This window comes from Lygodium microphyllum, chromosome 23 (genome assembly GCF_053477565.2).
Source record: "Lygodium microphyllum isolate KBCC chromosome 23, Lygodium_microphyllum_v1.1.10, whole genome shotgun sequence".
In the NCBI taxonomy this organism is placed as follows: Eukaryota; Viridiplantae; Streptophyta; class Polypodiopsida; order Schizaeales; family Lygodiaceae; genus Lygodium; species Lygodium microphyllum.
The window spans coordinates 35,641,654-35,662,878 of NC_141157.1; positions in this window are offsets into that span (position 1 = coordinate 35,641,654).

Consider the following 21,225-nt stretch of genomic DNA (forward strand, 5'->3'; position numbering starts at 1 on the left):
TGACCTCTTGAAAAGAATCTACCACATATCCTTCCTACACTTCAATAGAATAATTAGGACATGCTCACCACTTCTGTATGATGATTCACCATGTATGTTGATCTCTTCAATAATTTGAGAGAGACTAACTCATCAAATTTTGGAAATGGATTTTGTACATACATAAAGCAACAAAAGATCTTTAGTCCTTTTCATTAAGGCCACCCAAAATAAGTATTAAAAAATCATTATTATCTAGCATTGCATCGATAACTACCAAGAAATTCTCAATGCTCCTCATATTTAAAACATACTCATTTATAAACATCTTTCCTTTTTTCAAGGTGTTCAACTCTTGCTTGAGTTGAATTTTTATTTCAATTTTGTTTAGACAAAACATATCCTCAAGCTATATGGGAATTATTTACATTTTCGGTATGCCCTAGGATGCTATTATCAATTAGTGTAGACATCCAATACATCACTTTTTTATATGTCATTCAATTTTTTCCATGCCTTAAGTTCTTCTGCAATCAGATACTCACCTAGTTATGGCTCCTTTTCTTCACTTGAAACAAACTCATATAGGCCTATTTCAATAAGAAATTTATTATTGAGACAAGAATATCTATCCATCACGGAACTTGAGACAAGAATTTCTATCCATCATGGAACTTACATTATGGATAGTTATTCTTGTCTAGCTTCTTAATAATGAAGTTTCCACTGTTCTTAGACATGATGAAAAAACTAAGGACCAAATAACAAGCAAGTCTTTTGGAATCTTTTACAAGAAGTGCCCAGTAAACCAAGCAACGTTTTTCATAGACTACTCAACAATACATATATTTTGCAATCTGTTTATAGATAAACCTTGTGTTTGCTTCTTGGCAGACACCTCAAAACTTTTAGATTAGTAATCTTTCATAAGAAGTACATAGCAATAAACCAAACAGCCTTTGTCATGGACTGCTCAACAATGCATATAATTTGCAACCTAGTTACAAATAAACCTTGTCTTTGCTTCCTAACAAACACCTTAGAACTTATAGATTTGAAATTTGTGACATGTCATAACTGAGAATGGTTGACACAAGCAAAATTTTAGTATGCTTAAAACTACTATATACAACCTTGTGAAGCTAAAACAAGGCTCAAATTGCCTCAAATGGCTAAAAATACAATGATGAAGTCCTAAAATGCATTTATACAAAATATACTTGTGATTGTATACCAAATCTCACAATAATCTGAGACTTTTGCTTTGCCCTATTTCTAGTGCCTTCGCAAGCACTATCCAAGAGAAAAAGTGAGAGAATGGTAAAGCTTCTTACTCACTACTTATTGAATCCTTGCTTCTTCTTCTTCACTTCAACCCTCCAAAAAGTAAACATGTGGGAACACATCATACCTATTGGGGTGTGGATAGACGTGATAATTTTCTTCACAATGTGCTCTTCTTTAGTGGATAGGACCCAAGGAACATGAGGTAGTTGCAAGCGACCATTAGTGCTTGATTGTGGCTACCACGATGACTATGGCCAAAGCGCCTCCATCTTGCCTACCTCCTTTGAATCTATTCATGCCCCTACAATGTCTCTCTTTCCTATGATATAGTCCCATAATAAGCTACCCACGTTCTTGAAAATATGCATGGGATCTAACAAATGGTTGATCTATAAGTGGGTGCAATACAGCAACTCGTAGAAAACAAAGAACCGTCGCATTTATTCTACTTGGATGTGACTCCTTGTGGACCGTTTTCAACTCGTACTAGCTTTGGGAATTTATTTGCACTGGGTGTCATCCAAGAAAATCTTCCCTTTGTTTATGACCCTCCGAAAGAAAGTGTCATGTCCTTGATATACCATCTTTTTCATGGTTTGTGACCTTTGAGAGTCTAATTGTGGCCCACACAATGGACATGCATGATAACCTAAGGTAATCAGACCTATCACAACACTCCTATTCTAGTCAACACAAACTTGAACAAGCTATGTTAGATATCACCAACGAGGACAAAAGCCCACTTACTTGAGCACTCCCCAAATCTTAGAAAGTCATGCATGGTCCACATGAGAATTGCTCATATATTAGCGAACCATTGACCATCCTGCTTGCTCATGTCTTCCACAGCAACCCTATCCTCCCACAAAATCTTAAGCTCATCAACTAATGGATGAAGGTAGACGTCCATGTTCTTGACTTTGTAGCACCCAAGAACGAGCAAGCTAAGGATCAAGTGTCCTTTCTTCATAGAAATCCATGGGAGGATATTGCAATTAACAAGGACTACAAGCCACACATTGTAAGAAGTCTAGTGGAAACCAAATGGACTCATGCCATCCATAGCAAGAGCAAGTTGAAGATTCCTTGGCTCTATTCCAAAGCCTAGAAAGGTGGAGTTAATATGGCTCCATGCACGTGAATCTGCTAATATTCATTAAACTCTGTCTGTGGATCTATTCTATGCATGCCACATTGTCAAGCTCACCATGCTCGACATATGAAACATGTGACGTATATGTAGTATAAGTGGAAAGTATCTAAGAACCTTCTAAGAATGGTTTGCCCTTGCAAGTCTTGTCGATACCTGTGAGCACCACACTTCAGACATGTCTCCATAGTCTCATAGTCTCCTCGAAACATCTCGCAATCGTTGACACATGCATGGATGCTGTTGTAGTCCATCCCAAGCTTTTGTAACACCAATCACACATCATCATGGGACTCAAGCATTGTGTTTCCAAGTGGTAATATATGATATTTTAGCAACTTGAAAATAAATCAGAACCAGTCTTAAAGAGCACAAGAAGTGTTTTTTATAATAGAGTCAAAAAAATCAATGGAGCATAGAATGTACCTGAACAACTTGGTCACACTCGCATTGCTCGACTCATACTTTGCCTACACACTTAGGATTGCAAGCAACATCTTCAGGAGAGATACTCGACATCCATCATATAATGGTATGGATGCTTCCTCTCCCTAAGACAAGGTGGTCTAGGTAAGCCAAGAGCTTCTCCACAATTCAATGTGTTATAGTATATGGAACATTAACCACATAGAATCAGTTTAGCACCCTAACTCCATATCATTTTAAGAGAATGGAGTGAGACTTTGCCCTATGAGCAAAGGGGTCGATGTATCTATACTCCCCCTAGTTTCTCATGCTCCTTAAACCAAGTGCGATGCAAGTTCGCTTCTATATAAGCAATTTAGTATAAGAAGATACTCAAAGAATGATACTAGTTAATCTAATTAGGTGACCTTAGTTTACTTCAAAATCAAAATTTAGGTCGATTCTTGTGGGAATGGTCAAGACTTTCCATTGAGAAGTGAGCTTGAGAGAATCTAGGCAGCAAATCTTGTGTTATTTGAAAGATTGAAATATTATCAAGAGGCTTTTCCTTAAAAAACATCTTGATAAACCACTAAATCATACCACTGAGGATGTCTTAGTCAGGCATGTCACATGTAGTATTAGAGCAAAAACTGCATTAATGTATAGCAAGATTTGTTTGCAAGCTTATTTAAGGAAATATTTGATGCAAATATGATTCATCCTCTAACAATCAGTGGAATCTTTCAAAATAACAAAGATTAGCAAAAATATCATTATATTGGGAGTGTCGGTGGATGTGAAGTGGAGTCTAGAGTTTCATCAATGTCAATTGACTTGCTTATCTTCAAAACAATCTCAAAAGAATCAAGTGGATAGAAGACCTTAAGCTAGTCAAGCTATTTATCTTTGAAAAGTCATGCCTAAATCCCATCCTCAACATAGGTGAAGAAAAGATTCACCAAAACCATTATCTTTATGATTAAGTGCTCTACATTCTCTCAATTGAGCATTTTACCATTTTAGGGTTCTCTTATTGCAATACTTATTATAAAGACGGTTTTCCAAATCTCCCCTAAAAATACAAAATCCTAAATATATTTGATGAGCCTCCAACCTATAAAATTATTAATGTATCCAAATTTCACAAAAATCTTCCTAGCTTGATCTCAATAATCTCTATTTGATGTAATAAAGAAATTTAACTAGCACTATTGTAGCCATGAATTATAAAAGGTCTCAAATTCTTTGCAAGATCGTGTAATTTTGTAGTAGACTTATGCTGAAAATTAAAAAATCGTGGATTTAATAATTAGGAACCTTAGATGGAGACGAAAGTGTAACATACAAAATGTATATCTAATCTTACAAATATTTAACAAAGCAACCCTATGTTTGTTGTTCTAGAAGCCATTGAGTTGAAAGAACAACTCAAGAAAATCTTGTACCAAGGATACATCAAGTCAAGTAATTCACCATGGGGAGCCCAAGTGTTGTTCTAAAAGAAGAAGGATGGAACCCTCCATCTCTGCATTGACTACCGTGGACTAAACCAGGTAACAATCAAGAACAAGTATCCAATTCCAAGGGTAGATGAACCACTTGACCATCTTCAAGATGCAAAGATCTTCTCAAAATTTGATTTAAGACTCAAACAGTTCAACAAAGTGCATGTTATCCCTTCATTTTTGCACAAGATTTTCTATTCTATTCTCTCTTTTCAATCAACATCTTCTTCTACTTCATCTTCTATTTTAATGGAAGCCTCAAGTCCTCGGTGTCCCTTCTCTTCTATTAGAGCAATCACAATCTACAACAATTTTGATCTTGACAACAATAGGTGGATTCCTACTACCATCTCTATTGGTAGTTAGGTTATGTTGCAGAAAAGGAAGAGAAGATGGCTTAGAAATGAATTCATTGACATCTACACATCTTTACCTCTCTTGTACAAAGCGCCACCTAGCAAAGTGTAGGGGACTAATTCAAACAGAAGCTTCTTCTTTTCTCTACTAGAGATGCTAGGGGAGTACTATTGTGCAACTAGGAGATTGGCAATGTCTACATACCATGGGGTTACTATTTCGACCAAAAATAAGGAAGCATCAAGGAGGTCTGGATCATCTTGCTACTCTTCTTTATCTAAAGAGATTCGCAATAGATGATTAGCTAAAACATGGGAATGACCAAGTTTGGTGACCACTTCAAAGTCAAACTCCTAGAGCAGAAGGAGCCATCTCATCATTCAGCCTTTTACATCTTCCTTATTCATCAAGAAGGATAGTGTTCATGATCCATATAAAATTTGAAGTGTGTTGATAGTAGGTAGTGTCAAAACTTCTCTAAGGCAGATACCATTGCAAGGCATTCTAGCTCTGTCATGGTGTAGTTCCTTTCTTGATCGGTGACCTTACAATTTGCATAGTAGATAGATTGATCTAACTTTGAGGAGCCTTTTGGACATAGGATTGCACCTAATCCTTCAATACATGCATTGATGCGTACATGGAATTCCTTCATCCAATTAGGAGGTTGCAAGACGGGTGCTTCGTTTTGTATGGGTGAGCCATTGGCTCTTGTTCATTTGGATGTATGTGGTCACATGCACTGCAAATTGTGAGAGGGAAGTATTTCATTACCTTCTATGATAACTATATGCATAAGGTATGGGCATATGCTATCATGCAGAAATCAAAACTCTTGGTTATATTTCATCATTGGCTTGCTTTGGTTGAGAACTAGTCTGGGTATAACCCAAAATGCCTAAGGTCAAATAATGGGAGTGAGTATGTCTCTAAATCCTTTGAGCAGTTATGTGATGAGAGGGGTATTAAACATCAGTTGATAGCCCCGTACACCCCACCCCAGAATGATATAGAGGTGAGCACATGAATAGGATAATTCAAGAGCAAGTTTGCAACATGCTTAACCAGATAGACTTACCACAACATTTTCGGGCTGAGGCAGTTACTACCATCATACACTTGATCAATCAGTCCCCATGTACTACTCTTGACTATTAGGTTGCAAAGGAGGTATGGTCTAGAAAACCTCCCTCATATGCCCATTTTTGTATCTTTGGTTGTGAGGATTTCTACCATGTACCCAAGGATAAGCGCAATAAGCTAGATCTTAAGTCTAGGAAATGCATCTTTCTTGGTTATGGGGATGCAGGTGAGATGGGCTATCTCCTATGGGATCCACAAGCTTGGAAGATTATTTGTAGCCATGATATTTTTTTCCATGAGGAAAACAATGCATAAGCAGCTTGAGCATGTCATTGAGGTACGCAGGTTGATATTTCAAGAGGAGCCTCCTATAATGTACAACTAGCTAGACAACCTGCAATAGCAGCTCATGCTCTAGTGGCCTAGATCCCTCTTGATGCTCCACAAAATGTACATGCTTCATATGAAATTTTGAGGTGGTCTACTAGAAATAGATGCCAGCCTACATTGTTTGATCCCTATATGGATTATGTTATGGCGATAGATGCTAGTGAGCCTTTACTTATGATGAGGCCATACACAAAGGTGATAGTCACCCTTGGAAGAGGGCCATGCAGTCAAAGTACGACTCACTGCAAAAAAAATCATATGTGGGACTTGGTTTCTTTGCCTAGTGGTGAGTGTGCTTTGCCATGCAAGTGGATATACAAGTTGAAAAGTATCATTGGATACCCCAAGCCAAGATACAAGGATAGATTGGTTGCTAAGGGCTTCAAGTAGGAACATGATGTGGATTTTGATGAAGTCTTTTCTCCTATTGTGAAGATGACTATCCTATGCTTGGTATTGGCTTTGGTTGATCATCTTAACTTGGATCTGTATCAGATGGATGTCAAGATGACTTTTCTTCATGGAGACTTGCATGATGAGATTTACATGGAGTAGCCTAAGGGCTTTGCAGAACATGGCAGGAAACACCTAGTGTGCAGATTGAGAAAGAGTCTTTATGGCCTTAAGCAGGAACTTAGGGAATGGTACCACAAGTTTGATGCGTTTATGCATTCACAGGGATATTCCCACAATGATATGGATCCATGTTTATACAGGAAGAAGGCTTGTGATGGTAGCCTTATGATTTTGATCCTCTATGTGGATGATATGTTGATTGTTGGGAGTGCTCATGATGAGATGGATGCCTTGAAAGATTAGCTCAAGAAGAGCTTTGAGATAAAGGACATGGGACAAGCCTCACATATTCTTGGGATGCAAATTATGTGCAATTGCTCTATGGGCTCCTGTACTTGTCACACAAGGAGTACATCTAGAAGGCCCTTAAGCAGTTTCATCTGTAGGATGTTAAGCCTATTGGCTATCCTTTATCTTCTCACGTGAAGGTTCATTAAGCCAATTGTCTGCAATAATCTTATGACTTGAAAGCTCAGATGGCCAAGAACCCTTATGCATCTATAGTGGGAAGTTTGTTGTATGCCAAGATAGCCACTCATCTTGACATAGCATTTGCAGTGGAAGTTGTGGCATGCTATATGGCTACAACTCGCAGATGGCATTTGAATGTCATCAAGGGTATCATGAGGTATCTAAAGGGCACATCAACTATGTGTATCGATTATGATGGCTAGAATACAGGAGTCATGGGATACATTGACTTTGATTATGTAGGACATACAGACATTAGGAAGTCCACCTATGGCTATGTCTTCACCTTTGCTAGAGGTGTTGTTTCTTGGATGTTCAGGGTCAGAAATGCACGGCCCACTCCAATACAAAGGTAGAGTACACTGAGGCTTCCAAGGAGGCTCTCTAGTTAGGCTATCTAGTGACAAACCTTGGCATTACTAATGTGGTTCCTACCTTGCATTCGAATTATACGAGTGTTATTTAGTTGGCCAAGAATCTGATCTTCCATGCAAGGATGAAACACATTAAGGCGTGTTACCACTTTATTTGAGAGGTCATTGAGGACAAGTCCATTGAACTTGTTGAGATCTCAACTCACCAAAATCTTGTAGATCTGTTCAATAAAAGTCTCTCAATAGAGCATTTTACTTCTTTAGGTTAATGGGCGTTGGATGATATGGCATCTTTCCTTATCTTGTTGTACTTATGCACATTTGTATTTTTTCACTTTTTTATTGTTCTCTCCTCACTAAGGGAACATTCACCTTTAAGTGGGAGGTTGTTTGAGGTAAAGGCACTTGTGCCTAGTCACCCGTGTATTAGTTACACTAATAGTATCCACCTACCCGCACACATGTACACTATAGGTGGCAAGTACCCATCACTGTTACTTCATTCTTTATTCTTTCAATGACATTTGAATAAGGGGAAGGTCAGTCACGCATTGTGACTATTGAACTCCCTACATCTTCTCTCTCTCTCTCTCTCTCTCTCTCTCTCTCTCTCTCTCTCTCTCTCTCTCTCTCTCTCTCTCTCTCTCTCTCTCTCTCTCTCTCTCTCTCTCTCTCTCTCTCTCTCTCTCTCTCTCTCTCTCTCTCTCTCTCTCTCTCTCTCTTGCTCTTGCTCCTTCCACCATAGCTCTTACTTCTGCTCCGTGCTTCTGCTTCAAGGCTCACTCCCTTCAATTCCTCTCCTCCCCCTCTATGTGGATGGGCACTTAGGAGAAGGGGTGACATTTAAGCTAAACAAAAAATTGGTTAAAAGAAAGGCGTGAGATCAGTCAAATTGCACTACCACCATTGAACCAAATGCCACATTTTCTCAAGATCGATACCATCAAGATTAATGTGCTAAGTGTGTGATTAGGAAACAATCATCATTGGACTATTAGCTTGCTCAATAGTGAAATCAAAGCCACCATGCCACCATTTGTTTGGAGATATCAATTTGACAAAGTGTGAGAAAGGAGCAATAACCACATAATTATTAGCCTTAGCCAAGGATTAAAAAGGCTAGTTTTTCTTGGGTACCATCCTGCTGCTATTATATTGAGAGAGAGAGAGAGAGAGAGAGAGAGAGAGAGAGAGAGAGAGAGAGAGAGAGAGAGAGAGAGAGAGAGAGAGAGAGAGAGAGAGAGAGAGAGAGAGAGAGAGAGAGAGAGAGAGAGAGAGAGAAGAGAAGGAAGATAGGAGGAGTGAAAAGAAGGAAGGAAGGAGTAAGGGAGGAGGATAGAGGAGAAGGAGGAGGAGGAGATAGGAAGAAAGAAGAAAAAGAGATAAGAAGAAGGGTAAAAGAAAGAACAAGAAGAGTAGAAGGACAAGAGGAGTAGAAGGAAGGAGGAAGGAAAGGATAAAAGAAGGAAGAGATTAGGAGAAGTAAGAAGAGAGAAAAGAAGAGAGTGCAGTAGCAAGAAGAGAGAAGAGGAGAGTTGCAAAGAAAGAAGTTTGTGACTATTAGTCCAAAACCATTATCTTCGATTGAACTCCACTTGCCTCAATTGTAGCATCCATGAACGTTTCCTTCATCTCTACAAGAGCTCCATCTTGATTCGAATGCTCCCAATCATACCATTCAAGATTGATAAAGCTTGGTAAGCTAGCATACAAGGACTTCCTATTCACAGTGGCGATGATACTTTGGAGTAGGGAGCAAAGGGATTACAAATGGAATTGTGAGCATGGACAACATGTCGTCTCTCCCAACACAATCCTAGGATTCTTTTATAGGTTATGTAACGTGCATGCCTATCAGCTATCCAAGCACGTTTTAGTAGTCCATCTAGAAACGAATCAAAGCGTCGTCGCTTGGCACTCCCATGGAATGTTTTGGGGTTTGTTGCCTAGGGTTTCTTGAGTCCACCTTGCAATGGAACGTTCGCAGCCAAACCCACTAGGATCTCAACCTAAAATCTGGGTTCCTAGTGGTCAAGATCTCCTGACAGCAGTCTAGCATTGAGTCCTGGATATCATACTTTACACAAAGATAGCCAATCCGAAGCAGATCCATACCGCACTTCGTTCAAAGAGAATGGGAAATGAGAGGGATGCGTCACTCAACCTCTTTGCCTATAGGGCATAGTCCCATTCTGGTCCCCTAAAACGACATGAATCAGGTTCTAACTTAACGATACCTAAAGGTCGAATGATGATAAAACCTTGTGAGAAGCCTCCCAGTTCTCTGGGATCACCCTATCGTAGGATAGACCCGTCGAGGTTCTACCCACCCGCATCCCTTGATAGCTTTAGTTTTCTAATTAGGACCTATCACATTTATGTGTGACATTTAAAATTAGTTTCCTTAATTAAGTCTTTAGGGAACAGGGTTCGTTCGTGTAATTTACAGCACAGACACGAAAACAAAACAAGCAATCCTTTTGACAAACAAGTTCCTTAACTCATTTTCAAGTTAATCTTTGTCTCCTGCCCATACAGGAGAATTATATAAACCTTCTGTCCAACAGAAGTACCCAATCCAAATCACATGGCACCATAATTTCTATCATTTATCTAGAATAGGATCTTCCAATTCCCTAGATGTTAGGCTCACAGCAGTCCACAACTCCGTTCCAAACTCGGCAAGGGGTGTCCAGAGTTCCACTGACCTCGAGCAACCTAGGAGTGAGACACACTTTCCGTGGTTGGCCTTTTTACCGCTCGACCTTCAGCCCGTGAATTGAGCAATGCCCTCTCAAGTTTAGACGCGACGTGACCTTGGAGATGATCCACCCGCACAAAATATCCTTCCTTAATTAATCTGATTAAAAATCAAGTACAATCAAGACAATCAACCTAATATCATCTTTCAAGGAAACATTCCTTTGTTTCCCATGGCAAATTGTCATTACTGACCCCTGCCATGCATTTACCATCAAACACAATCACTTGGAATAATCATCGAGATCACATCCCAACAATCAGTTCAATGCAAAAGCATTTAGAGTGTTATTCAATCAATCAACAAAAACAATGCTATCCTTTTCCAACATTGCAAGAATAGTCGCGATAACCTTCCATCGTGTGTTTGCTCTCCCCCTTGGGATCTAAGCGATTCCATGCAAAATTTACTTAGCACACTTCCTCCGTTCGGCTTCGACATATGTCGAAGTTTCAACATTGTTCAAGACATGAGTTCTAATAATCCCTTACTTTGATTGATAACTAAACCTTCTTCCTAACGATTACAAAAGCGCCGGGGTCTTTCCTTTGACTTAGGGTTTCCTAATCCCTCGAGTTATTGCCTCTGCAGCTTGGAGATGTTGCTTGCATCTATCCCAATTCTCGAATAGGATTGACAAACATAGTCGCTATATCGGGCAAATTTCAAGGTATCATAGTTTTAATCCTAATGATTGTATTCGGATACCAGGGTTTGTGCAAACCTCAATGCGACATATTAGTAAATCTAGGCTCGGTCATCTATGGATACAAAAATAATTTCCTAAAATCTCCTACGAGTTCATTAACTATTGAAAAATAATTTAGGTTATTTGTTAAAAGAACTCATGCACATGCCAAGCAACGTACCCTATGTCTCAATGAATAGCAAATATGGCAATTAATACCTGGATATTCGGATATGACTTATCCATACCCAATGTTGTATTCGTATTCGCCAGCAGCAAAAGGGGGGTACAAGAGGGGGTGAAGTGGTATCACCTATCCCCCTTTACAATGGGGGGAGGGGAGAGGGGGGGATGTGGAGTAGTGGTGGTCTCCCCACCCACCACATGTTGCCCGCATGGTGGACTGATCAAAGAGCTAGGGGATAGTAGGCCCGTGGCCTCCCTCCTCCATCATCGTTATCAACGCGTCCTCCTTCCTTGTCATCGTTGATCTCCTTCTTCCTCCCACCATCGTCAGCATCGTCAACTCCCCCTTCCCCTTGCCACTTGTTTGGCGACCGGGTTGAGGGAGATAATTGAAAATAAAAATTCGATCTCCTTTGATTAAAATGGGGGGGGGGGGGGGGGGGGGGGGGGAGTGGTTCCTACACAGCGTGGCGAGGGAAATATTACAGGTTAAGACTTAAGGATAAATAACATAAATAAAAGATCTATTAATATTTGATTATTAATTTATATTTTAACAAAAGAAAATTAAGAATTCAACAAGAAGGGAATATTAGAATAAAGTAGGAACAAAATAAACTACACTTCATCATAATGCATTGAATAAACTCTTAGTTTTAGTTGCATGTAAGCAAAAAATTTGACAATAAATTTTAATAATAATTGGAAATAAAATAATTGTATCAAGAATATTTTTATTGGCATTTACAAATCATGTGAACATAGGAAAAGTGAATTAAGGTAGTTAAAAGTCGGTCATTAAATTCGTTGAGTAGAAGTACCCACTTTGATAGAGAAAATCCCACTTGTTATTAGTTAAGTTAAAATTATTGAATTGCGTACATAGCCATTAGAAGCCTAGGATATTTGAATTGACTCACTTTGCCCACATAACAAAGTGAAGTATGAACCCTAGTTTAAGAAGCAACCAAAAAGTGGATATGATCCTCTTTCAAGAAATTAGAAGCTTAAAATTCCTAAGGAAAATACTTGCCTTGTTAGCTTATGTAGCGTCCAAGATAAATTTTAGATTCCAAGGTTTCCAACTTAGCTTCCACGACAAATATTAACCATACCCTACCACATAGAAGTCTAGTAAAGCAGTCAAGACTCATAATAAGGTCAATCGACTAACCTTCAATAAAGGTTTAGATCGCAAAACAAGTTAGAAAAATTAAGAGTAATCATGGAAAGATCCAACGAAAAAGACTAATTAGAATTGAGATTTCAAGGGAAACTTAAGAAAAATCCAATAAGGAAATAGACCAAGTTGGAATGAACTCAATAATCATGTACTTTGGTGGGCCAATTAAACACCTTTGATTATGCCTTGATTGGAGAAAGATTTCATCATACCCATGGTTCTTTAGAAGGAAATTAAGGAGATAATGAGATGATCACAATCAATGAAAGCTTCTTCATAAATTATATTATCAATTTTTTGGTTGAATTTTTAAATAAGCCAACTGTAGAATCAACAATGTATTGCATGAAGATAGAATTCTATAATTGAGGTTTCATAAGTAGGATCAAAAATTCAAAGAAACAAAGATAGTAAGCTTTTGGAAAAAATGTGTCAACTTTGTCTACCAATAGCTCTCACCTTCTCATGTGAGCAAAAATTGAAAATTGATCGAATGAGAATACAATGGTTTCAAGGTCTTAACACTTGTTGGCTGATGGAGAGCGACAAGAAGGGCTTTAAGGTTTTAATCCTTACTGGTTTTGGAAAAAAGATTTAAGACAAGGATATCACAATACTTTTTGCAATGTTTTGGTCATGAACTTCTTTTAAGACCTAAGGTTGTTAACCTTATTAGAAAAAATGTTATTTTAATGATGTTGTTGCCTTTGCCCATCCATTGCACTCATGATGATCATTGCCAACCCAATTGCCATGCACTCGAGAAGGAGAACTTGAGAATGAGTAGAAGAGGGAGATCAGTAGGAGGAGAGAGAGAGGGAAAGGAGGCCACCAACATCCTCCCTTTCTATTTAAGCCCCCTAATAAGTAGGAGTAGAAGAGGAAGATGAGTAGGAGAAGAGGGAGAGGGAAAGGAGGCTAGCATCCTCCCTAAAAGCTACCAACAAGAATATTATAGAAGCAATAAATGCACAACCATCAATACTAGAATCAAAACTAAGAAAGAATACTACTTATAGTAGATACGAAAGAATATGCCATCAAAATAGCACTTTGCAACAATTGGGAACAAATAATAGAATGATAATAAGGCAATACTTGCTCATTCATTGATAGTGGTTAGCACTTGGGTTCACAGTTGTGAGGCTTTGAGTTCAATTCTTACTAGATGCATTGTTTGATTGGGCAAGTATGTTCACATGATGTGTTCATGAAAGTTTTGGCTCTTGCTCACTAGGATACTTAGTTGGTCCTCCTCCTTGGTAGGGTCAATGACAAGGAGGATACTTAGTTGGTCCTCCTTCTTGGTAGGGTCAATGACGAGAAGGATCCCATTGCGATCAAGTGCTAATATTCAGCTTGTGAGATATCCTATCAACACATATGGAAAATGCCAGCATGGCTCTTGCCCACTTTCTCAGCTAATATTTGGGGAGAGGCAACCCCCCCCCCCCTTGTAAGGGTTTCAATGTTTGCCTTATCAAGCTAACTAGTGAGCCACCCACCAATTCACTAAGGAAAAAGCAATAAGCACCCACCTTTGCACTTGTCCTTTATGCTCTGAATGGATGAGCTAGTAGGTAATCCATACACCCAATCAATTGGAATAAGGGAATCACCTTGAGCTCCAGCTTTGCTACATCCAATTGACCACTAATTAGAGCATCGTCATATATTCCCACTAGAATTAGACCTGGTGCAAATGGTCAGATTGTGGTAATAGCAACAACAAGAAGATACCATGAAAGTTGCATGACATTTGGTAGGCAAGGAGGAAGTTATAAAAGAAGATGGTGGTTCAAACATAAACCTACAAGAAAGTATACATCTCATTACAAGCTCTAAATTCAAGTAATTGAGTAGGAAATGCTTCAAGTTTGAGTCAATCCAATCATCTCGAGTGAGCTCCGTTCTTCTCATTTGTTTAGATTTCCCAATTCAACTTTGAGCTAATCTACTTAGGTTCAACATTGCCTCAAGTAAGCTTGGCCTGAATTGATTCCATGGAAATATTTATATTTCTATGCCTTAGCCGTTCTACTCACTTTGACGTTTTGATTTTAGATGGAGTTGAATAGCTCATATAGTCCATTAGGCTCTCAACAAAATTTGCACTCTAGGAGCCTTCTCGTCATGCATCTTCCTTAAATGAAGCTCCTTTCCTAGAGGTTTTTTCTCCAAAGGTTTCAGTGCATACTTGGATGTAGACTTCTTAGACTGGCATGTGAGCTCCTTCTCAAGGTTAGCCACCTCAAATTAAACATGCTCCCAATAATCCAACAACTTGCAATACTTTTAGTTGCTATGCTACTCAAATGCATCATCATGCTACTTTGTGAACTACAATGCTAGTTTCACCAAAGAATTGCTTACACAATTAGTGAAAAGGCCTTGAACTTGTACCTATGCATTGTGCATGTCCTCATCACTATCTCATACAAGAATCTCAACCATGTGCTCTTTTCCAAAATTCTTCTCCATTAGATCTAGAACTTCCAAAGAAACTTGAGTCCTAAAAGAGGAAAATGGTATTAGTGATGATGACCCAATTCAAGGTGAAGAATTTGGACTTGCAACACTATCTCAAGAAATGTGAGCTACAAAAGACTTGCCTTTCTAGATAGTCACACACTAGCAAATCCTTGGGGTTTAACAAGCCCCACTAACTGAGAAGGTATGGGGTGAGCTTTGAATTAGGTGTCTAGCTCTAAATCTCTGTTCTTGAGCTAAAGGATGGACTAAGGCTTGTAGCGGGGTTGCTAGGTCTTCACAATTGTTATTACAAATAGGATGCAATATCATCAAGGAAAAGCTTGCAAAGCAAGTCCTTTTTGACTCGAGGCTAGTGAAGTCATTATTTGAGCACCATGGTAGTTGTGTAATGTCATGGCATTTGAAAGAAAGCAAGAAACAAAAGGAAAAAAGAGAGCATGTGAGACAAATAAGACACAAAACATCCACGAGAGAAACATAGAAAGGATATATAGAGCTTATTGGGTTGACATGGCCAATGCATGATCACCACGTCAACACAAATAAAATGATTCATCCTTTAAACTTGGTCATCAATCAAAAATGTTGCTCAAAAATGTAATAATTAATTTTACATTAGAAAGACTATTGGATTTGCATTAAATGAAAATCACATGTGGGTGTCCACATTTTCTTCTTTTAACACAAGTTTTGCTTTTGCTTGCTCATCCCACTGCATCACTTTTCAATGCTTGATTAATTGTCACATTGAGGCCCATAGGATGGTCAAAGCCTATAGCCATTTATTGGCTCAATAAGATATTTCACTTGCCAAGGTCTCCAATAAAAAATTTCATCATCCATAGCCCAAGTGATCCAAAGGGTCTATCCAACAAAGTTTAACTTTCTAGGGAGAAGGCCCATTTGTGTATCAAAGACAAGAATAAGATGACCTTTACTAAAAATTTGAAATAGACCTCCTACATCCATCTATATTGCTCTCAAGGAGGCCGAAGGGAGAAGCCCAAGTGGAACCATGAGTAAGCAAAAGCAAGAGAGGTGTGAGATATGGTGGATGGAGCAAGAGAACAAGAGAGAGAGACTCAAGATATGGGAACTCCAACATATGAGTAAGCAAAAGCAAGAGAGGTGTGAGCTATGGTGGATGGAGCAAGAGAACAAGAGAGAGAGACTCAAGATATGGGAACTCCAACAGTCACAATGTGTGACTGGCCTTCCCTTATTCAAATGTCACTAAAAGAATAAAGAATGAAATGATAGTGCTGGGCACCTGTTGCTTGTAGTGTGTAGGTGCAAGTACTATCAGTGCTGTAATACAGGGGCGGCTAGGCACAGGTGCCTTTACCCCCAACAACCTCCCACTAAAAGGCGAATGTGCCGTGAAGAGTGAACAATTAAAAAAGTGACAAAGTATAATGTGTACATAGAGTACAACAAGATGAGGAATAGAGGTCATCTCATCCAATGCCCAAAAACACTCTGCTAAGAGACTTTTCATGAGCAAATCTGCAAGATTTTGGTCAAATGAGATCCTAACAAGGTCAATAGACTTGTCCTCAATGGCCTCTCTGATGAAGTGGTACTGCACCTCAATGTGCTTGGTCTTTGCATGGATGACCGAATTCTTGGCTGACTAAATAGCACTCATAGAATTCGAATGCAGTCTAAGGACCACATCAGTCATGCCAAGGTCTACCACCAAATAGCCTAACCAAAGAGCCTCCTTGGAAGCCTTAGTGGCTGCAACATACTCGACCTCAATAGCAGAGAGGTCCGTGCATTTGTGCACCCTGGACATCTAAGAAATAGTATCCCCCCCTAGCAAAGGTAAACACATTGCCAGAGGTGGATTTTCTACTATTTGTATGTCTTGCATAATCAGAGTGAGTGTATCCCATAACTCCTGTATCCTAGCCACTATAACATATGCATATATCAGCTATGCCCTTCAGGTACCTCATGATACCCTTGTGTCACGAATCGCGTGTTGGGGGGACTTACTCAAGATGTTGTGCCGAACACACACAGAATGCACAAGGAGAAGCTCACTCAAGAGATAAGAAGAGAGATGGAGGCCAAAACGTTTTCTTGCTTGTTTCTTCTTCTTCTTCCACACACTTTACAATGTACACAAAGTATAGATAAGATACAACATAAAGGAAAGTGGCCTACTAAGTCAAACAATGCATAACTGACTACACTAGTTGACTCGCGCTATAACTATGCCAGCTATAAATAGGTGTAACAACGTGAATATAATAAGTAATGAGTGAGTGGCCATGTGAGACTCATAATTGTTGAGATATTGAGCTCCACTCGTGATATGCCAGGGTGACCGTTGTGCATTTATGTCACCGACTTGTCAGTTGCAGATGCGGTTGGTACACCGCCCATGAATAATAGCTACATGATAGCTATCCTTATCTACTCTAGTTCGTGGCTCAGTTAGTATGCCACCTTAGTTAGTTGAGTTTGGTTTGAGACCCATATATAGGGTTCTTCTATTTCTATGTACTAGAGTTCTTTTGGCTTACACAACTAAGAAGAGGAAAACTGTTTTCAGCCTCCACCCTTGTGTGTATTCCCCCATTGTGCAAGCAAGAAAGCTACAAGTGAGACTCCTTTCTTCTCTCCCACAATCTTGACATGGTATCAGAGCCTTGTTCGTGGTAAGGAGCTCAAGAAAGCAGGCCAAGCTCGAGGTGTTCTGGTAAGAGGAGCAGTGTTGCTTTCATTTTCTATTTTGGGACCAGATCTCTGCAGGTAGCACAGCCGGAAATTGCAAGAGTGCATTGTCTCAGGTTGAGATACCCTTCGCGGTGAAGCAAGAGGGCAATATATGCTATGGGATAGGGCTTTAGCCCTAGGCGACCTTGTTTTTTTTATTTGAGGCCATTTCGGGGCCTGTTTTGGAGGCGGAAGTTTTCTGCACGCACTCAGGAAAAGACCCTATTTTATGCTGTGCGATCACTGTTCTACAGGTCGGTGAAAAGTTACTGTAGAAATTGCATCGTATGTTTGTGCGCAGAGACACTGGGAGTTACAGAATCATCCTTGTTGCCTGTTGATGCAAAATCGTCACTTGGAAGTGACTGTGTGGTCAAATACCACTTTCGTCAGTTTTGCAGATTTGCCCTTGTGAGGCTAAAGCTGTGTTCTTTGCAGTGACAGAATTTTTTGCAGTGTTTTGTAATGGCGTCTGATTCTCTTTTACAGATTGTCACTGAAAAGCTTGACAAGAACAACTTCCAAGCATGGAAGTTTAGAATGACGAATTTCCTTATGGGAAAAGGATATAGGGAATTTGTTGCAGGAAATGAAGAAGAACCAGTTCTTCCTGATGTTCCCAATCAACAGCAAATGCAGGCATTTAAAGCATGGCATGAGAGAGCCAGGAAAGTTATGTACTGGTTGTCTATCAGTATTTCAGACTCTATGATTGTGCATATTCAGGATGCAAGTATGCCAAAGGAGGCATGGGATATTTTGTCAAAAATGTATAGCACAAATACGCAAGCCAGGAAAATGCAGCTCAAGCAAGAGTTGCACAATGTGCAAAGAGAAAGTATGAGCATCAATGACTACCACATGAAGGTGAAGAAGATTGCAGATGCACTTGCTTCCATTGGGTCGCCAGTGGAAGATGATGATTTAGTCTCAGTGACCTTGAATGGTCTAGGAAAGGATTATGCACAGTTCCGAACATCCATTTCCGTCCGTGAAAGATTTCCTGATTTTGAGGAGTTGATTGCTATTCTAATTTCTGAGGAGCAGAGAAATGGTGGTGCATCTTCTTCAGGAGGAACTTCAAAAGAAGATGTTTTCTACTCAAATGCTAGAAGAGGTAGAGGCAGAGGTAGAGGAGGCTGATTTGGAGGTCGTGGTAGAAATCAGAATATGCAACAAACTCAAGAAAACCAGTCCTATGGAGGAGGACGTGGTAACTCTAGAGGCAGGGGGAGCCAAAGAGGTCCTGATGGATGGCAAAGCGGCCAAAATGCAAACAGTAATGTTGAATGCTACTACTGTGGTAAAATGGGTCATATGGCTAAAGACTGCTATAAAAAGCAGAATGACATCATGAATGGAAAACTGCAACAAGGGAATTATGCATCTTCTAGTAGACAGGGTGATGACAGAAATGAGCATTTGTTTATGGTGCAGCACATGAACAATTCTGTGACAAGTGCAGAAGAAAGTAACGATGTGTGGTATGTTGACTCAGGTGCATCAAACCACATGACAGGTCATGCAGAATGGATGGAGGATGCAAGGAAAATGGAAAAACCAGGATTTGTGGAGACTGGTGATGATACTACACATCCTATTATGCAGATTGGAAAATTTCCTTTGTCTATGCAGGATGGGAAAAAGAAATACCCGTCAGATATATTTCATGTCCCGAATATCACGAAGAATCTGGTTTCTGTTGGTCAAATGGTTGAGCAGGGCTTGCAGGTCAAATTTAATCCTCATGGATGCTTTGTTGAGGATATGAAAAATAAAGGTCGCTTGATAGCAAAAGGAAAGAAGAAGGGCAGAATGTTTACGTTGGATGCAGACATGCCTGAATTGAGTGCAGCAATGTTTGCACATGGGACCGGTGTAGTTGCAGATATTGATATCTGGCATAAATGCATTGGTCATGTTAATGTACAGCGACTTAAATCAATGCAAGCCCAAAATATTATTGCAGGATTGCCAAAACTCAAGGTTGCAGAAATGCATAAGGTATGTGAAGCCTATCAATTTGGAAAACAGGCAAGGAAACCATTTCCTAGACATGTTCAAGAGAGTAAGAAGCCATTGGAATTAATCCACTCTGATGTGTGGACTACTAAAGCTGCATCTCTTGGAGGCTGTCATTATTTTGTCAGTTTTATTGATGACTATAGCAGAAAAGTTTGGGTGTATTTTATGAAAAAGAAAAGTGAAGTTTTTGGGCATTTCAAAACTCTTAAAGCTATGGTTGAAAAAGAAACAGGCCTGCAAATAAAATGCCTAAGGTCAGATGGAGGGGGAGAGTACCTCTCAAATGAGTTTGCAAGGTTCCTACAGGAGCATGGCATAAAGCAGCAATATTTATGCAGTCATATCCCACAACAAAATGGAGTTGCAGAAAGGAAAAACAGACATATTGGAGAGGTATCTCGTGCCATGCTCAACGAAAAAGACTTGCCAGATTTTTACTGGGCTGAAGCAGTTGCTACAGCAGTCTATATAATGAACAGGACTCCCACTGCAGCAATACATGGGATGACTCCAGAGGAGAGGTATACTGGTAGGAAACCAGATATTTCTCATTTGAAAATTTTTGGTTGCATTGCCTATGTACATGTGCCAGATGATTTGAGATCCAAGTTGGATCCAAAAGCTGAGAAGTGCATCTTTATTGGTTACTCTCTGCAGCAAAAAGCATATAGATGCTATAACCCTTCTACTCGTAAGTTTACAGTGAGCAAAGATGTTGTTTTTGATGAGATGAGTAGCTGGTATAAACCAGTAAATGTGATTGATGATGTAGATGCATAAAATGGTAATGCTGCACAGAATTCACAGCAGCAGTCACAAAATATTAGTGGACCTGGAACGTCCTCTAGCAGTGGTTCACATTCTTCGCCATGGACAGGCAGATTGAGATCAGGAGAATCTTCTCAAAGCAATGCAAATAGTGGTATTCAGGTATCACGAAAAGGAAAAGAGAAGGTAGATCAATCCATGTTTGATGTGAATGCAGGTCACTCTTATGTGGATGGTGAATCCAGTGGCTCAGAACAGAGCATTGATGATGAGTTGGGTATTCCTTATATTGTTACACCTGGAGTAAGGAAGACCAGGGATGTTTTGAGAGCACCTGGGAGTGAACCTACTTTGTGCAGGTCTACCAGAGCTAGGTATCCTGTGGATAGACTGAAATATGATGGATTTACAGCCATTCACTATGCATCTATGGTCAAAGTGATACAGGAACTAGAACCCACTTCTTTTGAGCAAGCCATGGGAAAAGAAAAATGGGAGAAAGCCATGGATGAAGAAATGGATGCCTTGGAAGCAAATGCTACATGGGAATTGGTACCTTTGCCTAAAGGTAAGAATGCAATTGGTTGTAAGTGGGTTTATAAGGTGAAGCACAATGCAAATGGTTCTGTGAACAAATACAAGGCAAGATTAGTAGTCAAGGGGTATGCACAAACATATGGCATTGATTATGAAGAAACATTCAGTCCGCTTGCAAGGATGGCAACCGTAAGAGCAATCATTGCTATGGTTGCATCAAAGGAATGGTCTTTACATCAGATGGATGTAAAGAATGCCTTCTTGCATGGTGATTTGC